Source organism: Chrysemys picta, chromosome 11, assembly GCF_011386835.1.
Source record: "Chrysemys picta bellii isolate R12L10 chromosome 11, ASM1138683v2, whole genome shotgun sequence".
NCBI lineage: Eukaryota > Metazoa > Chordata > Testudines > Emydidae > Chrysemys > Chrysemys picta.
In genome coordinates, this window is record NC_088801.1 from 49,567,659 (window position 1) to 49,587,077 (window position 19,419).

The 19,419-nt window shown below is 41.8% G+C and overlaps 1 protein-coding gene across 1 annotated transcript in view; it reads right to left on the reverse strand.

Annotated features, from left to right (window-relative positions):
* Positions 1 to 19,419, reverse strand: part of TFPI (tissue factor pathway inhibitor) — a 251,892-nt gene that overhangs the window by 202,616 nt on the left and 29,857 nt on the right. The window contains exon 2 of the mRNA XM_065561978.1: positions 6,751 to 6,860. The gene's annotated coding sequence lies outside the window, so the exon portion shown is untranslated. The remainder of the gene's footprint in view (positions 1 to 6,750; positions 6,861 to 19,419) is intronic.

The following is a 19,419-nucleotide window of genomic DNA, read 5'->3' on the forward strand; positions in this document are numbered from 1 at the left end:
CCCCTACCATGACATCACCCTTGTTTTGTATCCCTTTTATCCTTACCCAGAGACGTTCAACAAGTCTGTCCTCTATTTCCAACTCAACCTCAGTCCAAGTGTATACATTTTTAATATATAAGGCAACACCTCCTCCCTTTTTTCCCTGCCTGTCCTTCCTGAGCAAGCTGTACCCTTCTATACCAATATTCCAGTCATGCATATTATCCCACCAAGAGTCTGTGATATCAACTATGTCATAGTTGTGTTTGTTTATTAGCATTTCGAGTTCTTCCTGCTTATTCCCCATATTCCTCGCATTAGCATACAGATATCTAAGATGCGGATTTGATTCCCCATTCCCAATTCGGTCTTCTCTCTCCTTTATCCCTGCTATAACAGCCCATGCTCCCCCCAAATTCCAACCCTTCTCCCTGGTCTCCATGTTTTTGACTTACCTGTGGGCTTTGATCACCTGCCTCCTTCAAACCTAGTTTAAAGCCCTCCTCACTAGATTAGCCAGTCTGTATCCAAATATGCTTTTCCCCTTCCTTGATAGGTGGACCCCATCTCTGTTTAGCAGTCCTTATTCCTGGATCAGCATCCTGTGGTCAAGGAAACTGAAGCCCTCCTGGCAACACCATCTTCGCAGCCAGGCATTCATCTCCAGGAGGCATCTGTCTCTGCCTGGGCCCCTGCCCTTGACCAGAACAATCGAAGAGAACACCACCTGCGCTCCCAACTCCTTCACCATTACTCCCAGAGCTCTATAGTCACTTCTGATCTGCTGAGGATCATACCTTACAGTATCATTAGTGCCCACATAGATGAGTAGCATAGGGTAGTAGTCAGAGGGCGGATGATCCTCGACAATCCCTCCATAACGTTTCAGTTACAGGCCCCTGGTAGACAGCATACCTCCCAGGATTGCATGTCAGGGCGACAGATGGGTGCCTCCAACCCCCTCAGAAGAGAATCACCAATCACCACTACCCTACGTTTCCTCCGGGGAGTGGTGGCTGTGATCCTCCCAGCTTTGGGGGTACATGGCTTCTCCTCTTCCACCTTTGGGGGTGACTGCTCATCACTCGTTGCCAGGGCAGCATATCGGTTTTCCATCACCAGGGTGGGTGGGTTGGGAGTAGAGATGGAGCACTGCCTGCTGTCAGAAGTAAACAGCAGCCAATGTCCTCCCTGTGACAGAGCCATATCCTCCTCCCCCGGTGGTGTGACAGCAGTCTTCTGTAGCTGGATAGCTTCCTCAGCTTTGGATGTCTCCATATCAGAGATGGGCAAACTACAGCCTGAGGGCCACACCGGCCTGTGGGACCATTCTGCCCAGCCCCTGAGCTCCCGGCCAGGAAGGCTAGCCCCCGGCCCCTCCCCTGCAGTCCCCCCTTCCCTGCAGCCTCACCTCACCGTGCCGCCAACGCTCTGGTCCATCACTCCTGCCGGGCAGTGCAGGACTGCGAGCTCCTGGTGCTCTGAGTGCCATGGTAAGGGGGTGGAGAGTGGGAGGGGGGTTGGATAAGGGGCAGAGGGTCACGGGGGACAGAGGTTTTGGAGGGGAGCAAACAGGGGACAGGGAACAGGCTGGGGTTGGATAGGCATGGGAGTCCCAGGGGGCCTGTCCAGGGACGGGGGTGTGGAAAGGGATTGGGGCAGTCAGGGGACAGGGAGCGGGGTTAGATCAGGAGTGGGGTCCTGGGGGGGGTGGTTAGGGACGGGGGGGTCCTGGGAGGGGGTGGTCAGGGGACAAGGCGCTGGTGGGGAGGGTTGGATGGGTCAGGGGTTCTGAGGGGGGTGAGAAATATGAGGGGGCAAATAGGGGGTGGGGGCCAGGCTGTTTGGGCAGGTCTACACTTAAAAAGCCGCAGTGAATATTTAGCAAAGATGCTACTACATGGATGGGAGAATTTCTCTTGTCAATGTAATTAATCCACTTCTGCGAGAGGGGGACAATTTGTGATGTTTACACCAAGGGTCAGTTTGGTATAACTACGCCACTCAAGAGTATGCATTTTTTCACACCCCTGAGCAATGTAGTTACACCAATTGTGACAAAATTCCTCCTCAATCTTGGTGGGTCCTCCGCTTATTGGCGGATTTTCCTGCCTCAGAGATTCACCATGTGGGTTGGGGAACAGCCCAGAGACCTTCCCCTCTGGAAGAACCCACAGTCCAGATCAATTGGGAGGTTTGGGGGGAATCCCGGCCCGCCCTCTACTCCGGGTTCCAGCCCAGGGCCCTGTGGACTGCAGGTGTCTATAGTGCCTCCTGTAACTGCTGCATGACAGCTACAACTCCCTGGTCTACTTCCCCATGGCCTCCTCCAAACACCTTCCTTATTCTCACCACAGGACCTTCCTCCTGGTGTCTGATAACACTTGTGCTCCTCAGTCCTCCAGCAGCACACCCTCTCACTTTCAGCTTCTTGCGCCTCTTGCTCCCAGCTCCTCACACTTGCCCCACAAACTGAAGTGAGCTCCTTTTAAAACCCAGGTGCCCTGATTAGCCTGCCTTAATTGATTCTAGCAGCTTCTTCTTAATTGGCTCCATGTGTCCTAATTAGTCTGCCAGCCTTAACTGGTTCTAGCAGGTTCCTGATTACTCTAGCGCAGCCCCTGCTCTGGTCACTCAGGGAACAGAAAGCTACTCATCCAGTGACCAGTATATTTGCCCCCTACCAGACTCCTGTACCCCACTGGTCTGGGTCTGTCACACAATGTAAGTTAGTAGTGTAGACCTGGCTTTTAAATTACAACTCTAGAAAACATCTCTTTATAGACAAGGTCAGATATAATACTTGTTCTTCAAGCCCTTAATGAAACTTCTTACAGAATTTAATATAAAACAATGGCCTTTTGTATAGATCTTTTTTCTTTTAAACCACCCAGGAGAATTTAATAGTGAATTATGTCTTTGCTGTAGAATCATATGGGATTTCTTTAAAATAAAAAGCCATAGAAAGTATATTATTCTCTATTAAATTGCATAGGATTATTCCATAATGGACAGCCCATGAGATTCTAAAATTTTGATACTTGACTCATATCAAAGTTGGCTTCATACAAATGTTTGAAGAATGCATAGAACAAGATAATTATCTTCTCAAATAAAAGGTTATAAACCCAGCTGGTAATGATAGTAACCCTTCAACCATTATTACAGGCTTAACAGAACATATCACTTCTCTCTCATGCTTTACCCTCTTTCCTGGAACCCATTTGTCTGTATCAAAAGGTGAAGACCATGTTCAAATACCAATTGTAATTTAAAAAAAAGATGGCATTATAGGAAAATGGGAGCACATATTAGAAAATTTGCCTCTGGAATCATGGTGCTATTAGATTCCGGGTCTCCCCCCCCCCACCACCATCCTCAAGAAAACCCCAAGGATTATTTATGTGAATATGAGTTTGAAGCAGAGTTGTCAAAAACAAAGAAATGATTCCAAAATTTTAAAAGTTGGTTCTATTTCCTGGGGTTTCAAATGGTTCTGATTTTTCATTACATTTTCTAATCCTTTGTTGTTGTTGTTAAAACCTGAGGGCAGATCCTCAGCTGGTGAGAATGGAGAATGATTCACCCAGCTGAGGCTCTGCCCCCAGGCTAAAATAAGATGTTGATAAAGTACTTCAAACATGTTTTTGATAACATTCTTGACAATGACGTCAAATATATTAAAGTGTCAGGGAAAAGGTGATTAGTTTTTCATGACTATCTGGTTAGAAAAAAAGGTCATTTTTCAATGGAAAAAAATAATGGAAAGGGTTTGGACCAGATCTAGTTTTGAAGACAAGGTATATAAGACCAGGCTGTCTCCTGGAAGTGGGATTTTCAAAAGGACTCAGTACTGCCCAAACACCAATCCCAAAATCAATAGTAAAACTTCTATTGACACCAATGGGAGAGTTAGGCCAATGCTGACTGCTTTTCAAAATTCCATCTTAAGTAACTGTATGTGGATGGCATCCTCTGCATACAGCTCTCCCCTTCTCCTTGAAAAGAGGGAGAAAGTGGCTACCTGTGAGTCAGCAGTTCTCCTAGATAGCATGAAGGGCTTTCTACAGGCTGCATGGATCCACAGCAGGAGAGAGGGTAGGCAGAGGGGACATGCAGAGTGTACCCTGCCAGGCATGCAGTGGAACAGCCATAGGAAAATTAACACAGAGGTTATATTAACTTTTCTGCATAGCTTCCTCCATACAGTAGGTCCCAAATGCAGGCACTAGTTGGGTAGTTCCTAGCAGAGTATTTCACTGACGCTCAGGAGCATAGCTGCAAGGAGTCTAGAGCCTTTATTACCCAGCTGTAGTCCCTACTGCTTCTGTTCACTAGCATATTTTTGGTTGTTAAAAATGTCTCAATTTTTGGAAGAGAAATGGACTATCAATGGGGAAGCAGCATTACTGTGCACAAACAAGGAGACTGGTCAGGTTGCTTCATTACTACTTTGCAAGAGGTGTCTGTAACTCACATCCTGGAAGCACAGAATCTCAGCACAGATTACTTTGTAAATTTGGAAGACCTTTGGGAATCCATGTGGTTTGTAGGCTTGACTATGGGTTGCTTCTCCTGAGAGAGCAAAAATCTACTCCTTGTGACCATAGAATGAAGAAACTCTGTGGGTGGAACATTACCATGTTTCCTTGCTGTGATACGGATGGGTATTTCTGCTGTGATCTGGTCCTTCAGGTAGTTTGTACAATGGCAAGGAAACTTAAATTTATCTATGACGTAGTACATGAAGGACACTGTGGACTCTTTTATAACCCTCTTCTGTTTATAGTAAAAGTGTTGGGCTTACACAAACCATACAAGCTTTCCAAGTAATAAATTCTACTACTACTTGAGATAAGAGAGCTTCTTCAGACTCTCTTTGCCCCTTTTCCATGCCAGTGAGTACTGTACAGGCCATCTTAACACGGTGATTGTTTCCCAGGGACTTTATGTTTTATAACCAAAGACCTTTATTACTCATGTTTTGATGACTCATTAAGAGTCAAATGTCGTTCCCAGAATGCTATCTTTATGTCCTAATAATTTTTCTAGAGGCCAAAAGCATAAACCAGGTCATTGTGAGCTAATTCAAATCAATGCCCAATGACTTTCTAATTTTTACTTCACACTTGATAGCCTTGCTTCGGGCAAGGGTTCTGTTTAAATATTCATTTATCAGAGATTCTTGGGATTTCCTCAAAAGAAAGAGCTTTTTCATCCCTTTGAAATGACATCTCATCACAGATGGCATCAGCATGAACATACACCATCCTTTTATGATCAAATTCCTGGCGGTTGGAATTCACTCTAATTTAAGCATCTCTGCTGTAAAAATTCTCTGTAGAAAAGTCACGCTGAAGAAATTTGGGAAAGGATACATTTCAGTAAGCAATAAGATTTAAGTTACATTTCATGTGGTGGTTTCCATCATATTTATTCACTGGGCCATTCTAAGAAACATCAATATTATTCATGGTAAAATGCACACCTTTATGTTATAATCTTTAGAAGTATGCCATACAATCCAGAAAACCACCATGGACAGAGAATCATGAAAGAAAAGGACCTTGTTCAGCATTAGACAAGAAAGCCTGGTCCTATGGTTATAACACTTGAATAGGAATCAGAAGAACAGAGTTTAGTTCCCACCTCTACCCCAAACTTCCTTTGTGAGATTGGACAAATCACTTGACCTCTGTGCCTCAATTCTTTATCTATAAAATTGGGACAATAATACTTCCCTACCCTGCAGGTGTTTTATGATAAGTGCAGCAATATCTGAGGTGCTTAAGTCCCACAGGAAAAAAAATATGTCTCTTTTCTTCAATTGTGACAAGTATAACCCTGTAACTGGATGGAATCTTCACCCAGCTCTCACAAACTACGCACTCATCATAAATAGTCAAAAGTCACCAACTCCTTGATTTTAATTTTATTAACAAAAGGTTAATTGAAAAATGATATTATACAAGCTCTAGCTTGACCATTCTATCTAGGTACCTTTCCCAGCCTAAACCTTCTCCCTAGGTTTGGGTGCCCCTAAGTTTGATTTCCTTTGACTGTGTCCCAGACCCATAGCCTCCTCTTCCCAAAGGGCTACCATCACCTCCCATATGTTAAAGGTGAAGTCTGATGAACCATAACTCCCACACTGCATTAGCAGTAATTATCCTCCTGTCTCCTTGAAGGGTTTCAACATCAGCTAACATGAATCCTGCCACCCTATTATAATATCCTACAATGAAAGTGAAGTTTAATAATTAAGTAAAGGCCACAAATGAACATTGGATTCAAAGGGTATATTAAGGCTTTGGGCCAGATTGGCAAACACCTACTCATGTGATTTCAATTAACTATTCAAAGCTACTCACATCCTTACGTGTTTTCAGGATTGGGCCCTCAGAAAGTACAGCCCCACTTCCATGTATTTGCTAAACATACTGCTTTACAGACAAGAGAAATTCTCATATAATTAGTGCTTATGCTGTAGTACATATGGAGAAATATTTGTAAAGGCACAACTGTGCACCACTGTGTAGATTCTTCTCATACAAGGGCTGAAGAGGGAGGTCAGCAAGACATGACTCATACTTTTTTCCACTGACAATCACAGCTGCAGAAGTTATAGCCACACATCCACTATTTTTCCTGGTGGTCAGAAATCCAGGAAGTGCACATTCTTTTGCAGTATGAGCTGCCTATCAGTCAGAACAGGGACATAGGCCCATAAAATTTTAAAGATCTGAATAAAAAACTTTTCCTTCTTACTTGCTCAGGTGCTTCGAGTCTCTTGTTTCTTGTGGTGAAATAAATCTGCTGGTTTTTCAGTCTTCCAAGGACTACCTCAGCAAAACCACAGAAAATGCAATATGGGGTTTCTAAAAGAAAAACAAACAGAAAAAATAAAACAAAAATACCAAACCAAGAAAATAAACAAATTAACCAATACACACACATCGGCCTTTTAATACATCATAATTAGTCTTTTTTTTTTAAAGGCACAGATATATTGTCCCTCATTAGCTGAGCTGGGTTTGAAAGAGATGCTGGGGGAAATGAAAAAAATTGAAACAAAAGTATATTTTGCAGCAGTAGAGTAGCCTGTTAATAGTTCTAGGGGAGGCAGGCAATGCTGTGTGTGGACTCTGGCTACATTAAAGTTCATTTAGGCAGTGTGGTCTCACCTGATTCCCTTAGAGACCCCTGGTGCTACAATACATTTTGACAAGTCATCTTTAAGGCAAACCAGCATGATTTGTTTTCATGAACTCTATTCTTACACTCCGGTATCCTAAGCTGTAATTATTCAGTGATAGTCTGTCACTGTTATTCTGTTTCAGACACATCCAATTAAAAATAGCGGCTTGGTTCATAGTTCTCTTGTGGGTTTTATTCCCCTCAAACAAAGTCCTTAATTTAGCTTCTGTTGGGCCTAGAACACATCATATTATTTGAACAGGGCAAATTCATGATTCAGAACATAATCAGATCCAAGCAGGCTGTTCATACTAATTTGATTAGTTCTGACAAGCATAACATGAATCAGTGTATGTCTGGCTAGTATTGTGCTCCTGTCTTTGTGTTCTTCTTGTTTAATAACTACACTGCTAAAACGTTTGGAAAATGCTTCTTTGGACTAAATCCACACTTCATCTGCACATACTTATCATTTCACTTTTATTTAAAGATTTCCCTGTCCTTTTCCAACTTCCTTCATCTTATATGCTTTAGTGGCATTTGTATTTTACTCCCTTTGCAGGAACTGTGGCTGGCTCTGCCTGATGTAGTATAGTTATTACAATACAAATATCTTGCTTAGCTAAATCTATCCTCTAAAATGGAAGGTAATAGGAGAATGGAGCCTAGGGAATTTCCTGCGTCTTTGCCTCTTCAGCTCTGGTCCTGTGGAATATCCTGTTTTCCAGTGTTTGCAACACTCCGAAGATGGACTTTGTTTAAAAAAGATAGATATGGATCAGATCTCTGTGCCACCTGGGGCATTTAACTGAAACATATTGAATAGATGTGTATTATGACTACAATATTACAACATATGGGTCATTTTTCTACCTACAAAATACATGGACAAAAGTTGACTTGTAAAACTTAACTTATTCTAAAGTCAGTTTATGAAACCTATGTTCAAGTAACATTAAGGTATGGACTACAGCTTTATAATTACTGATTAATTGTACTAATAGCCTCAGAGACATACAGCATAGAGAGGATGCACAATCTTAGCCACACAGGGCTCAAACTCAAACACATATAGACCCTGATAAATTCCAAACTCAAAATGCTGCAGTTTTTCCTTTTTAAAAATAAAATGTCCTTGTTCAACTGACCATTACTGAAAGCTTAATGGAAGGATTATGTTTTGAGAAAGGGATTTGAATGAAGAGGGAGTGATTATATTACAAACAAGATGGGCATAATGGATAGAATGGGAGAAGGCATGAAGATGAGAGTGGTAGAAGGATTCAAAAGAATAAATTAGGCTTGGGTGCAGCAAGCTGAAAAATCAGTGGGACCGTCAACGTGCTTAAAACTAAGCATATGCTTAAATGCATTACTGGACTGGGTCCTTGAAGAACAAAACAGATTTTGAATTAACTGGTTTATCTGACTTCACCCTTGCAACTTTCTGTGCCAGATTTTAGCCTCAAATATTTAACGTTTTATCTGTAAGGCCCTATGCCTATATGCACAGTAACTAATATTTGTTTTCGCACAGTGTTCAGACTTAAATTTTAAGGACAGAACATTTATCTAATTGAACTCCAGGGTATACAATTCTGATCCTCAGAAAAACACCTTGGGATGTATAAAGCCACTAAGCAAGAAAGCCTGTCTTGAAATCTTTTTTAGATTTCTTTCCAAAGAGTTATAACCAATAGGACAGTACAAAAAAATGTTACTGTAAAGGTACAATATACTTAAGTCAGTAGGAACCCAATGTTATTTTCAAACAAAGCTATGTTTTATAGATTTGCCCTTTTAAGATGCTGTTCTTGAGCACCATAGTCAATAAAGCTCTGTTCTTTAATTTATTAAACACCCTCAAAAATCTCTCAGGCAATCAAGGAAAAGTACTGTACTGTATTTCTCTGTGGATCCCTACAGAAGAGATAGTTGTTATGCTGTGCAATAGCTCTGCCTTTTGCAGTCTGTGTTAATTGCACATTTTTAAAACTAAACAGAAGGTTTCATCTCTAGGTCAATATTAGATTTCACTCCTGCAACGAGTTGATAGTTACTTTTCAGCACAAGAATGACAGGATTTTGGGCTGTGAAATACTTATTGTTGAATTATCTTTCCCTTTTAAAAGAAGGAGCTAAACACGTTAGAATTTCAAAAATGAGTTTGAGTGTTGGCAAGAATATACTCCGCACCTTATTACATTTTACAAAACTACTATCCATTTTAATGTCTGATACCATATATCAATGTCAATTTCCACTTTAATATATTAAGAAGCTAAGATGTGGTCTTACATTTTTAACAAAGGCTGGTAACAAATACCAATCTCAAGAGCCTAAATCACTCAGAAAATCATCTAACCATATACCAGATTTTACATTCTCAGAGAGCCTTTGCTGCCAATGTTTGGTACATAGCCAACAAAGCCAGGGTTGTTACCTTGTGCCACTGCGCCTTAGTGTGTCGCAGCTGAAGATGCTAGATTCAGGACAAACTTCTGAGAAATATGGTAGACTCACTGGTAGTTATTCGACCACAAGATATATCAAGCCAGTGACAAAACTAAACTTCTGTGTCACCACACTTGTTAACAAGAAGTTAAAAATACAGTCTCCTTAGACATTCTAGCACTTATTTCACCATCCAGATGCTAGACTTTATGGTGAGTGGTTACTGAAAACCAATTTAATCAAATAAAGGGATCTTCTGATCTCAAGAAATTAGCCTCATAGCCAGGTCATTATATAACTCACATCTTACCCAATAATCATGCTGCTTTATTAACTAAAATCTAAAGGTTTATTTAGAAGAGAAATGAAGAAGAGAGTTAAAATGGTTAATAGATCATGTACATACAATCATGATAATGTTCTTATACCAGGATTGTAGCAGTGATGTTATAGACTGCTGGCTTGTAAAGTCTCTGGTAACTTCCAAAAGATTGGAATGGACTCCATAGTTCAAATATGTTCCCTTTGTTGTTAATCACAGTCCAGAGAATCCAAGCAGGAAAGAGGCAACATGGAGATGTTTCAAGGGTCTTTTATGTCCTCTACCATGTGCTTGGAATTGTACTGACCCAAAACAAAGCTCACAGCACAGTTTGTGGAAAACAAGATGGAGTCCAGAGTCACATGAGCAAGTCACATGCCCTTACATGGCTTGCTGACTCACAGGGGCAGCCATTACCCATATTTTGACTGGGGCATCCACAAGAAGGCTCACCAGGTGGGACAGGTTTCTTCTTTGTCCCATGGTTAGAGTGAACTTTCTCTTAATGGGCCATCAAACTTGAATAGTCATTCACAATGTATGGCCAGAGCAGATGTAAATAATCTTGTGGGTGTTACCCCAGGAACAATACATTTAAGACATAGATTACATAGCCAATATTCATAACTTCAGATACAGTGATGATACATGGATTGAAACAAGATAACTATTTTTAGCAAATATTAACTTTTCTGTTGATACCTTACATGATATATTTTGTACAAGTTTGTCACAATTGTCTAACAGTGGTAATATTAATTATATACATGGTCATATTTCAATCATACAGTATCACACCTTGGCTTCTTAGGAAAGCCATTGGTGATATCCTAAGGAGAGATTTCATGGGGTGGGTAATTAACACAATTTGTGGGGGAAAGCGTCAACATGACTTTTGTAATGGGGAATCGTGCCTTACCAATCTATTAGAATTCTTTGAGTGGTGGTCAACAAACATGTGGACAAGGGTGATCCAGTAGATATAGTGTACCTGGACTTTCAGAAAGCCTTTGACAAGGTCTCCAAAGGCTCTTAAGCAAAGTAAGCAGTCATGGGATAAGAGGAAAGATCCTCTCATGGATCTGTAACTGGTTGAAAGATAGGAAATAAAGACTAGGAATAAATGGTCAATTTTCAGAATGGAGAAAGGTAAATAGTGGTGTCCCTCGGGGATCTGTACTGGGAGCAGTATGGTTTTACATATTCATAAATGATCTGGAAAAAAGGGGTAAAACAGTAAGGTGGCAAAATTTTCAGATGATGCAAAATTTCTCAAAATAGTTAAATCCAAAGCTGACTGCAAAGAGTTACAAAGGGTCTCACAAAACTGGGTGACTGTTGTGATGTTGTGCAGTCTCTATGGTTTTATAAAAACTTGATAATAAGTCAATATAATGTAACTGAGATAGTTTTAGAGAAAATACGGTAATAAGTGAATGTAACGTAACTGGGATATGCTTCATGCAAAAGGTCTCTTGTAAGATATCATTACAAAGCTTATAATCTACTGAGTATGATCATCTGATTTGTATAAATGTACCACTCTTGTATCTAAAACAAGAAATATAAAATGTAACTCTGAGGGCCTATTGTAATTGTGTAAAGTGTGGACCATTAATGATGGTTTGGAATCTTGATGACTCCCATTGTCTGCAGATGGCTGTATTTACCTGTGAGTCTTCCTGTATATGTGTGTGCTGGCAAGTGAGTAATGAAGTCTTGCAGTGACATGTGATCATGTCACCTGAACTGGAATCCATATTTAACCTGGTGCTTTTCCAGTGAGGGGGGGGTGGAAACCCAGAGGGACAAAGGGTTCCCGCTTTATGCAAAAGATATATAAAGGGGGGAAGAGAACAGAGAGGGAGAGGAGCCATCATGAAGAATCCCCTAGCTACCACCTGAGCTGCAACAAGAGCTGTACCAGGGGAAAGAATTGTGCCCAGGCCTGGAAGGTGTCCAGTCTGAGAAAAAACTTACTGAAGCATCTCTGAGGGTGAGATTATCTGTATTCAGTTTGATTAGGCATAGATTTGCGCATTTTATTTTATTTTGCTTGGTGACTTACTTTGTTCTGTCTGTTACTACTTTGAACCACTTAAATCCTACTGTCTGTATTTAATAAAATCACTTTCAATTTAGTAATTCACTCAGAGTATGTATTAATACCTGGGGGAGCAAACAACTGTGCATATCTCTCTGCCAGTGTTATAGAGGGCGAACAATTTATGAGTTTGCCCTGCATAAGCTTTATGCAGGGTAAAACAGATTTATCTGGGTTTAGACCCCATTGGGAGTTGGGCATCTGAGTGCTAAAGACAAGCGCACTACTGTGAGCTGTTTTCAGGTAAACTTGCAGCTTTGGGACAAGTGATTCAGACCCTGGATCTGTGTCTGGAGCCAAACGGGAGTGTCTGGCTCAGCAAGACAGGGTGCTGGAGTCCTGAGCTGGCAGGGAAAACAGGAGCAGGGGTAGTCTTTGCACATCGGGTGGCAGCTCCCAAGGGGGTTTCTGTGATCCAACCCGTCACAACTGCATTTATCAACATTGAATTTCATCTGCCATTTTGTTGCCCAAAGCAAGACATAGTAGAAACAATAATCCTAACTATACATACAAAATGACAGGATCTAATTAGCTGTTACCACTCCAGAGAGAAATCTTGGAGTCATTGTAGTTAGTTCTCTGAAAACATCTGCTCAATATGCAGCAGCAATCAGAAAAGCTAACAGAATGTTAGGAACCATTAGACAAGGGATAGTTAATAAGACAGAAAATATAATGCCACTACATAAATCCATGATACGCTCACACCTTGAATACTGCGTTCAGTTCTGGTCACCCCCCATTTCAAAAAATAGATACATTAGAATTGTAAACGGTACAGAGAAGGGCAACAAAAATGATTAGGGGTATGGAACAGCTTCCTTATGAGGAGAGATTAAAAAGACTGGGACTTTTCATATTGGAAAAGGGATGACTAAGAGGGGCTTCTATAGAGAGCTATAAAGTAATGAATAGTGTGGAGAAAGTTAATAAAGTGTTATTCACTCCTTTGCATAGCAGAAGAACATGGGGTCACCCAATGAAATTAATATGCAGCAGGCTTAAAACAAATAAAAGGAAGTTCACACAACGTACAGTCAACTTGTTGAACTCATTGCTAGGGGATGTTGTAACGGGGTTCAAAAAAGAATTAGATATGTTCATTGAGGGCAGGTATATCAATGGCTATTAGCCAAGATGGTCAGGGATGCAACCCTGGGTGTCCTTAGCCTCTGACTGCCAGAAGCTGGGAGTGGATGACAGGGGATCATTCAATGACTTCCTGTCTGTTCATTCCCTCTGAAACACCTGCTATTGGTCACGTTTGGAAGACAGGATACTGGGCTAGATGGACCATTGATTTTACCATCTATGGCTTTTCTTATATTCATATTTGCTTAGGACTAGATTGTGCAGGACTGGCTCTAGGCAGTGATGAGCTGCCAAAAAACTTAACAACCAGTTCCCTCCTCCTCATCCCAGGAGAGGCTCGTGCCCCCCCTCCCACTCCCCAGGACTCCTGCCCCATTCAACCCCCCACGTTCCTTAACGCCCCCCCGGGACCCCTGCCCCATCCACCTCCCTTCCCTGTCCCCTGACTGCCCCTGGAACCCCTGCCCCTGAAACCCCTGCCCCCCACCGCCCCATCCAACCACTGCTCCTTCCTGACTGCCCCACCGGGACCCTTGCCCCCATTCAATCCCCCCGGTTCCCGACCCCTATCCACCCCCCCAAACTCCCCTGCCCTCTTCCAACACCCCCTCCCTGCTCCCTGCCCCCTTACCACGCTGGAGGCTGGGCCGGGTGCGTGGGCCGGGCTGGGCCCAGGCCGAAGCCACTTGGCCAGGGCCGGAGCCGGGGCCGGAGCCGCTCGTCCGGGCCCGGGCCAAATTCTCTTGGCCGGAGCTGGGGCGCTTGGCTGGGCCCGGGCTGGAGCCACAACTGGGGTGCTCGGCTGGAGCCGGGGCCAGGACGAAGTCATTCCGCTGGGGCCAGGGCGCTGGGCCAGAGCCGCTCAGCCGGAGCAGGACTGGGCCGCGCCTCCCTGGAGCCCTCCTCGTGCCGCCCCCCTCCCCTCCCCAGCTTACCTTGCGAAGCCGTGGCTTGTTTCTGAACCCTCCCAGGCTTCCCACATGAACATCTGATTCGCGGGAAGCAGGGGAGGGGGAGGAGAAGGAGGGCAGAGTGTTCAGGGGAGGAGCCAAGGAAGCAGAGGTGAGTTGGGGCCGGGGGCTAGAGCTTTACCAGTTGTTAAATTTAAAAGCCCTTTTAGAACCAGTTGTCCCGCGCAGGACAACCAGTTCTAAAGGGGCTTCTAAATTTAACAACCGGTTCCTGCAAACTGGTGCGAACCGGCTCCAGCTCACCACTGGCTCTAGGCACCAGCAAACCAAGCATGTGCTTGGCGTGGCACAATTCTAGGAGCGGCATTCTGGGAATTTTTTTTTCCTTCGGTAGTTGCGGTCTCAGAGGTTTTGGGGTTTTTTTTTTGCTTGGGGTGGCAAAAAACCTAGAGCCGGCCCTGAGATTGTCACATGAACTGTGTATCCACATAGGGGATTAAGAGAAAGTAAAATTCCCTCTAATGCTAAGTGGATTACAGAGACCATGGACTCATAATGCAGAAGTAAGCAGGGATATTCACTTACCAGTTGACCATTGGGGCATGTAAATAAAGACAACAGAGAATAGGAAAATAATATAAATATTTAAAAATGGCATTCGGTATCCAAGCATAAAATGAGAGTGAGCCAAGACAGTGCAACATTCAAGCATTATTCCTTTCTCCTATGCTGTTCTCTCTCATAAAGCCCTTCCTGAAAGTAGTGTTCTCTAAGTTCCTGTAAGGATGCTCTTTACTTTAGCAAATGGTGCCAGACATTTCTGAAAATCAGTGGGGGGAGAATCCCCCCTCCCACACACACACACCCTTTAAATCAATTATTTGATTCTGTAGTCCTTAGTCGGGCAAATCCACACTGATTTCAATGTGATTTGTGCCTGAACTGTCACTTTTTCAACAAGAAAAAAAGCTGCAGCACCCATCCAAGCCACAAAGCAAGGGAGGGTGGTTGCAATCCACCAGAAAAACTGTTCACAACCCCCACCTTGAGAATCCATGATGGAAAGGTCTGATCCAACGCCCACAGAAGTCAATGTGAAGACTCCTATTGATTTCAGTGAGCTTTGGATCAGGGCTAAAGATAGGACTAAACTATTGCAACCCAGATCTCAAAAGCCTAAACTAGACATGTTCTGCTGAAAAGGTTGTCACATTGCTCTCACCTCAATGAGATCAACCCTTCAGGCAGACTAGGAATCAATTTCATTGTGCTGAGACCTTTTCTCAACAGCAGGACTTGTCTGCTCCAGAAGCTGGTGGAATTAATATTGTATCTGTGAGGAAGATGATTAAAAAAAAAAGGACAGGGAAACTGGAACTTGACAGCTATCTCAAGAAATTTTTACCAAAGCTATTGTGAGAACAGCCATCATTTCCTTGTTAGTGGTTTCTATTTTTAGATCACAAATGGCTTCTTAAATAACTAGTGCACACATCTGTGAACAGGATCTAGCTAACCAGATTAACACAGTTATAAGGTAAAGTGAAAGAGGAGGGAAGTAGCTAGTTTTCAAAGCTTGTTGATGGGATGATTGTCTATATGGCTCAGGAAGATATGAAGAGATTTGTTTTGTTTTAAAGCTTTTCAAATCAAGCAGGTAGGTACCCTAACATTGATATTTGAATAGCTTTGTACTGTAAAATCAGGAGATTTTGTAGCCTGCTTATTGTGATGTTGTTCATAATTAACAATGGATGGACCTTAAAGGGTTAGTATAACCAAATTAATACTCTATGGGGCATGATCTTAAGGCAGGAAAAAACCCATTGATTTTAGTGGAATGTTGTGCTTTCTAGGAACTATGGGAAATGGCTCAAAACCACTGAGATTCATTAGAATTTTAGGGCATATTCAAAACACGCTACAGCCTCTGTCTGTTAGAATCCTCGAAGTAAGTGTTTCGTAGGCTCCTTTTCTTCCTAGCTGTGGTGCCAGATGGCTTTTGTTTACCCATTTTTGAAAAGTGTACTAATACCATGCCATTCAATACCTGCATTAGGCCCAGTCCTTCAAGATGAGTACCCTCAACACCTCTGAAGACAGTGGAAGTTGAGCGCGCCTAACCCCTCCATGTATCAGACCTAGCACCTTCCAGGAAGGGTTTTTCTTTTTTTATATATAAGTAACACTTCACTTTTCATTAAGTATAAAGGCATTTTTAATGGCAAGGCTTTTGTTTTATATGTTGCTTCATGCCATTTTTAAAAACATGGAAGTGAATTCATTTATAAGATACTGACCGTGTGTGTGTGTGTGTGTGTGTGTGTGTGTGTGATTAAACTATTGTCTAGCTAAGAGTTTTGACATATGGTGAGAAGTTTTTGCCACCAAACATTAGCTGAATGACAAAGATTGTCATTTCCATTTTTAAACCCTGCTTAAAGACAGTGACTGGGAGGTGGGGAACATTACCAGTTTATGGCTTTTCCTAAGATTATCAGGCCAAATTATCCCCACCCATGCTAAATCCTTTTTTTAATCACCGTGCTAGATTTGCCCCCCTGTGGAAAAGGCTGCAGGAGGTACTCCCAAGCCTGGTGGATTTCCAGGGATTTCCATGGGAGGCCAGTAACTCACACTAGCTCTGATACCCACTACCACCCTCCGTTCCCTCATCTCCCTGGCAATGTGACTTCACTGAAACTTTACTACAAGACTCCCCCTAGTGGCAGTGGGCCCTGCATGGATGCTCTCCCTGAATTTTTTTTCCTAAGGGCCAGAAGGAAGTACAATGTATATATCTCTGCCCCCTACCACAGCATGGGCATTAGACATAGAGAAGCATCTACTATATCCATGCACATTATTAAAACCACTTTTCCTCCTGGAATGGATGTACTGTACATTGTAACTTGCCTTTCCCATTGTTGCAGTAGATTTCTGCAGTTTTGTGCCCTCTGAGAACATTTTGCTACAAACAGAGGAAGCTGCTCAATCTCAGTTACATGTAACAGAATGAGGGAAGTTGAAAAGTAACCTCTTAGCTTCTGATGGTGTATGAAAAATTGGAACAGTTCCAGGAGAGCCTGACCCCACTCTCCGAATGAATTCTATGACAAAACTACTTTTGACTTTACTGGGAGTATAGCAGGCCTCAAGTTTGATTGTAAATAACCATGTTATAGTAATATAGAAAATAGTATATTTTAGTATATTATATAGTATAGAGTAAAATAGAAACCACGTTATATCGAACTTGCTTTGATCCACCAGAGTGCGCAGCCCAGCCCCCCCCGGAGCATTGCTTTACCGTGTTATATCTGACTTCATGTTATATTGGGTCACGTTATATCGGGGTAGAGGTGTATTGAAACCTCATTGCTACCAAGGAAAAGGCAAAATAGTTGACCATATCTCATATGGGGTGCACCTCTATTTCAGAGGTTACATATAGTACTTTGCTCAATGATTACTGCCTTTTCTGAACTGGAGAGTATAATGCAGCACATTTCCCTTTGCTGCTGTTACACTCTTTTGCTAGTGGTGTTATATCCGGGTAGAGGTGTATATTTAATTTTCTCTACGTGCAAGATTCAGATTCACCTCCAGAATTTTCAAAACAAGGGGCCATAGTGTGCTATTAGTTTTAAAGCACAACTTCTTGAAATCAATGGGGAGTTCTGCTTAAAATCTGATCATGTGGTATAGCTCAAGGGGAGAAATGTATCATTCAAGATTTGTAACTTTCTCCAAATCCAAAGACCTATAAAACACACCAATTCCTGTGAACAAAAGAAATGTAAAATTGTAATTCTCTGATCTCAGAGAGCTTTGCGCATAAGCTGAACCAATCATAATGATGTGTGAACTGAGGCTCACCTGTGTGTTTTATTTTATTAATCTCCATAATTTATTTATTGTTTATATATAGTGTGTATGTATATATATATATATATATACATACATATATATACACACACACACACACACACACACACACAGAGAGAGAGAGAGAGAGAGAGAGCGTGCTATAGCTTAAGAGGAGAAATATTATATATGAATGAAAGAAAGAAATACATAGAGCCTATTAGAAAAAAAATCTACAGGAAGATTAAAACACATCCTGCATCAGTGATAGTTTATTGAGAAGACAAATGAAGTGTTATCTGCACCATAGAAAAGGACACCCCAAAAAAGGGATTCTAAGAATAAACAACCTTTATAACCAATGATGTTATATAGCTTAGAGATTCATACAATTCTTATCACAACAATGTTGCACAGAAATCTACATCCAACATTCATAATATTTTCCATACTTGCCCAGGGGGATTAGGAACGGCAAATGCATTGAAACAGGGAAAACAGGCTTGTTATTTACAAACAAAAGAGTTTAACTTGTTCACCAGACTCAGTCATATAAGTTTTATTCAAATCATTTGAAATGGAGCCAATTTACATTATGGTTTCATTAATCCTGATCTCAAGTTTCAGATGCTTATAAAGGTTTTGCTTTAGGGACTTTTTTCCTAGTAATGAGAATATTTAAAAGGCTCAGAATTAGGGTTTGGTTCAGATAAACATTCAGAAGTACAGATTGTTATTCAAACTTCTTGAGTCTGCCAAACTGTGCTAGAAATCTCCCAAGAAAAAACAAATCTAGTGACATTTTTGGTGCACTTCCAGGCCCAGCTGGAAATGGGAAGGACATGTAGCAGGGCAGAAGAGGGTGAAGGGAAGGAGGTAAAAACATTTAGCTGAGTATTTCAAAACCTCAAAAAGAAGTTGAGTTTGGTTTTACAAATGGGGAAGTTTTTGGAGAAAATGGGGTCCTATTTTATATGAAATGTTTCACATATCCATGTTCATTTAAATGTTTTTCGTATTTAATATCTTAATATGCCAGACTTTGTGATACAGCATGAGCTCTAGGCAGCTGAAACACTGGACCGGGAAGTGCTGGGAATCAAATTAGTTTCTCTCTCTCTGTTAAAAACATTAAAACAACAATATGGGAATAAGACAAAAGAGGTGAAAGCAGCAGGAGTTGAACTAAGAGGAGGATGAGAACTGAGTGCCTTGTTGTAGGTGAAGAAGTGGGGATAAAGAAACTGGTACCCACCTATATTTGAAAGTATAGAACTTCACAGTTAAATAGTCAAAACTACCTTAATTCTCATTCCCATCCGTAGGAAGATGGGAGTCTGATATTGCTTTTCTTTGGAAATGTGTACCACTGACCATTGAATTTATATTTGATTTTTTTTAAAATCTGTCTCTCATTCTTGATGTGATGGTTTGCCATCACCATTCTGACTCTGTTCAAGCAAATTCTCTGATCTCACAGAGCTTTG